We start from the raw sequence: 5,000 nt of genomic DNA on the forward strand, positions 1-5,000 counted from the left end.
AAAGACAATCACAATAAATGAAAGAATTATGAAGAGAGTAAATTCACAGAAAAGGTCACACGAGAAGCCGGGTCATCCTGTGACCTCGGGCGTCTGTAGCGAAGAAGAATGGGCAAAGGGGGGGGGGGGAAGGGGGTCAAGATCAGGAGAGGTGTGGCCGGAAGGAGAGAAAAGGCAAGAGAGAGGAAGAGAGACAGGGGAAGAGGAAGGGGTGGGGGTGGAGGAAAAGAAGGTGGGTAGGATTGAAGAGGAAGGGGTGGGGGTGGAGGAAAAGAAGGTGGATAGGATTGAAGAGGGAGGGGTGGGAGTGGAGGAAAAGAAGGTGGATAAGATTGAAGAGGAAGGGGAGGGGTGGAGGAAAAGAAGAGGGTTAGGATTGAAGAGGAAGGGGTGGGGGTGGAGGAAAAGAAGGTGGATAGGATTGAAGAGGAAGGGGTGGGGGTGGAGGAAAAGAAGGTGGATAGGATTGAAGAGGAAGGGGTGGGGGTGGAGGAAAAGAAGGTTGTTAGGATTGAAGAGGAAGGGGAGGGGTGGAGGAAAAGAAGGCGGATAGGATTGAAGAGGAAGGGGTGGGGGTGGAGGAAAAGAAGGTGGCTAGGATTGAAGAGGAAGGGGTGGGGGTGGAGGAAAAGAAGGTGGATAGGATTGAAGAGGAAGGGGTGGGGGTGGAGGAAAAGAAGGTGGATAGGATTGAAGAGGAAGGGGTGGGGGTGGAGGAAAAGAAGGCGGATAGGATTGAAGAGGAAGGGGTGGGGGTGGAGGAAAAGAAGGTGGATAGGATTGAAGAGGAAGGGGAGGGGTGGAGGAAAAGAAGGCGGATAGGATTGAAGAGGAAGGGGTGGGGGTGGAGGAAAAGAAGGTGGCTAGGATTGAAGAGGAAGGGGTGGGGGTGGAGGAAAAGAAGGTGGATAGGATTGAAGAGGAAGGGGTGGGGGTGGAGGAAAAGAAGGTGGATAGGATTGAAGAAGAAGGGGTGGGGGTGGAGGAAAAGAAGGAGGATAGGATTGAAGAGGAAGGGTAGGGGTGGAGGAAAAGAAGGTGGCTAGGATTGAAGAGGAAGGGGTGGGGGTGGAGGAAAAGAAGGTGGATAGGATTGAAGAGGAAGGGGTGGGGGTGGAGGAAAAGAAGGCGGATAGGATTGAAGAGGAAGGGGTGGGGGTGGAGGAAAAGAAGGTGGATAGGATTGAAGAGGAAGGGGTGGGGGTGGAGGAAAAGAAGGTGGATAGGATTGAAGAGGAAGGGGTGGGGGTGGAGGAAAAGAAGGTGGATAGGATTGAAGAGGAAGGGGTGGGGGTGGAGGAAAAGAAGGTAGCTAGGATTGAAGAGGAAGGGGAGGGGTGGAGGAAAGGAAGGTGGATAGGATTGAAGAGGAAGGGGTGGGAGTGGAGGAAAAGAAGGTGGATAAGATTGAAGAGGAAGGGGAGGGGTGGAGGAAAAGAAGGGGGTTAGGATTGAAGAGGAAGGGGTGGGGGTGGAGGAAAAGAAGGTGGATAGGATTGAAGAGGAAGGGGTGGGGGTGGAGGAAAAGAAGGTGGATAGGATTGAAGAGGAAGGGGAGGGGTGGAGGAAAAGAAGGCGGATAGGATTGAAGAGGAAGGGGTGGGGGTGGAGGAAAAGAAGGTGGATAGGATTGAAGAGGAAGGGGTGGGGGTGGAGGAAAAGAAGGTGGATAGGATTGAAGAGGAAGGGGTGGGGGTGGAGGAAAAGAAGGTGGATAGGATTGAAGAGGAAGGGGTGGGGGTGGAGGAAAAGAAGGCGGATAGGATTGAAGAGGAAGGGGTGGGGGTGGAGGAAAAGAAGGTGGATAGGATTGAAGAGGAAGGGGAGGGGTGGAGGAAAAGAAGGCGGATAGGATTGAAGAGGAAGGGGTGGGGGTGGAGGAAAAGAAGGCGGATAGGATTGAAGAGGAAGGGGTGGGGGTGGAGGAAAAGAAGGTGGCTAGGATTGAAGAGGAAGGGGTGGGGGTGGAGGAAAAGAAGGTGGATAGGATTGAAGAAGAAGGGGTGGGGGTGGAGGAAAAGAAGGAGGATAGGATTGAAGAGGAAGGGTAGGGGTGGAGGAAAAGAAGGTGGATAGGATTGAAGAGGAAGGGGTGGGGGTGGAGGAAAAGAAGGTGGATAGGATTGAAGAGGAAGGGGTGGGGGTGGAGGAAAAGAAGGTGGATAGGATTGAAGAGGAAGGGGTGGGGGTGGAGGAAAAGAAGGTGGATAGGATTGAAGAGGAAGGGGTGGGGGTGGAGGAAAAGAAGGTGGATAGGATTGAAGAGGAAGGGGTGGGGGTGGAGGAAAGAAGGTGGATAGGATTGAAGAGGAAGGGGTGGGGGTGGAGGAAAAGAAGGTGGATAGGATTGAAGAGGAAGGGGTGGGGTGGAGGAAAAGAAGGTGGATAGGATTGAAGAGGGAGGGGTGGGGTGGAGGAAAAGAAGGTGGATAGGATTGAAGAGGAAGGGGAGGGGTGGAGGAAAAGAAGGTGGATAGGATTGAAGAGGAAGGGGTGGGGGTGGAGGAAAAGAAGGTGGATAGGATTGAAGAAGAAGGGGGTAGGGGTGGAGGAAAAGAAGGTGGATAGGATTGAAGAGGGAGGGGTGGGGGTGGAGGAAAAGAAGGTAGATAGGATTGAAGAGGAAGGGGTGGGGTGGAGGAAAAGAAGGTGGACAGGATTGAAGAGGAAGGGGTGAGGGTGGAGGAAAAGAAGGTGGATAGGATTGAAGAGGAAGGGGTGGGGGTGGAGGAAAAGAAGGTGGATAGGATTGAAGAGGAAGGGGTGGGGGTGGAGGAAAAGAAGGTGGACAGGATTGAAGAGGAAGGGGTGGGGGTGGATGAAAAGAAGGTGGATAGGATTGAAGAGGAAGGGTAGGGGTGGAGGAAAAGAAGGTGGTTAGGATTGAAGAGGAAGGGGTGAGGGTGGAGGAAATGAAGGTGGATAGGATTGAAGAGGAAGGGGTGAGGGTGGAGGAAATGAAGGTGGATAGGTTTGAAGAGGAAGGGGAGGGTGGAGGAAAAGAAGGTGGACAGGATTGAAGAGGAAGGGGTGAGGGTGGAGGAAAAGAAGGTGGATAAGATTCAAGAGGAAGGGGTGGGGGTGGAGGAAAAGAAGGCGGATAGGATTGAAGAGGAAGGGTAGGGGTGGAGGAAAAGAAGGTGGATAGGATTGAAGAGGAAGGGGTGGGGGTGGAGGAAATGAAGGTGGATAGGATTGAAGAGGAAGGGGTGGGGGTGGAGGAAATGAAGGCGGATAGGTTTGAAGAGGAAGGGGTGGGGGTGGAGGAAAAGAAGGTGGACACGATTGAAGAGGAAGGGGTGGGGGTGGAGGAAAAGAAGGTGGATAGGATTGAAGAGGAAGGGGTGGGGGTGGAGGAAAAGAAGGTGGACACGATTGAAGAGGAAGGGGTGAGGGTGGAGGAAAAGAAGGTGGATAGGATTGAAGAGGAAGGGGTGGGGGTGGAGGAAAAGAAGGTGGATAGGATTGAAGAGGAAGGGGTGGGGGTGGAGGAAAAGAAGGTTGTTAGGATTGAAGAGGAAGGGGTGGGGGTGGAGGAAAAGAAGGTGGATAGGATTGAAGAGGAAGGGGTAGGGGTGGAGGAAAAGAAGGTGGATAGGATTGAAGAGGAAGGGGTGGGAGTGGAGGAAATGAAGGTGGATAGGATTGAAGAGGAAGGGGTGGGGGTAAATGAAAAGAAGGTGGATAGGTTTGAAGAGGAAGGGGTGGGGGCGGAGGAAAAGAAGGTGGATAGGATTGAAGAGGAAGGGGAGGGGTGGAGGAAAAGAAGGTGGATAGGATTGAAGAGGAAGGGGTGGGGGTAAATGAAAAGAAGGTGGATAGGTTTGAAGAGGAAGGGGTGGGGGCGGAGGAAAAGAAGGTGGATAGGATTGAAGAGGAAGGGGAGGGGTGGAGGAAAAGAAGGTGGACAGGATTGAAGAGGAAGGGGTGGGGGTGGAGGAAAAAAAGCTGGCTAGAATTGAAAAGGAAGGTGGATAGGATTGAAGAGGAAGGGGTGGGGGTGGAGGAAAAGAAGGTGGATAGGATTGAAGAGGAAGGGGTGGGGGTGGAGGAAAAGAAGGTGGATAGGATTGAAGAGGAAGGGGTGGGGGTGGAGGAAAAGAAGGTGGATAGGATTGAAGAGAAAGGGGAGGGGTGGAGGAAAAGAAGGTTGTTAGGATTGAAGAGGAAGGGGTGGGGGTGGAGGAAAAGAAGGTGGATAGGATTGAAGAGGAAGGGGTGGGGGTGGAGGAAAAGAAGGTGGATAGGATTGAAGAGGAAGGGTAGGGGTGGAGGAAAAGAAGGTGGATAGGATTGAAGAGGAAGGGGTAGGGGTGGAGGAAAAGAAGGTGGATAGGATTGAAGAGGAAGGGGTGGGAGTGGAGGAAATGAAGGTGGATAGGTTTGAAGAGGAAGGGGAGGGGTGGAGGAAAAGAAGGTGGATAGGATTGAAGAGGAAGGGGTGGGGGTAGATGAAAAGAAGGTGGATAGGTTTGAAGAGGAAGGGGTGGGGGCGGAGGAAAAGAAGGTGGATAGGATTGAAGAGGAAGGGGAGGGGTGGAGGAAAAGAAGGTGGACAGGATTGAAGAGGAAGGGGTGGGGGTGGAGGAAAAAAAGCTGGCTAGAATTGAAAAGGAAGGTGGATAGGATTGAAGAGGAAGGGGTGGGGGTGGATGAAAAGAAGGTGGATAGGATTGAAGAGGAAGGGGTGGGGGTGGAGGAAAAGAAGGTGGATAGGATTGAAGAGGAAGGGGTGGGGGTGGAGGAAAAGAAGGTGGACAGGATTGAAGAGAAAGGGGAGGGGTGGAGGAAAAGAAGGTTGTTAGGATTGAAGAGGAAGGGGTGGGGGTGGAGGAAAAGAAGGTGGATAGGATTGAAGAGGAAGGGGTGGGGGTGGAGGAAAAGAAGGTGGATAGGATTGAAGAGGAAGGGGTGGGGGTGGAGGAAAAGAAGGTGGACAGGATTGAAGAGAAAGGGGAGGGGTGGAGGAAAAGAAGGTTGTTAGGATTGAAGAGGAAGGG

The sequence above is a fragment of the Penaeus vannamei genome, chromosome 36 (genome assembly GCF_042767895.1).
Source record: "Penaeus vannamei isolate JL-2024 chromosome 36, ASM4276789v1, whole genome shotgun sequence".
NCBI classification, from domain to species: Eukaryota; Metazoa; Arthropoda; class Malacostraca; order Decapoda; family Penaeidae; genus Penaeus; species Penaeus vannamei.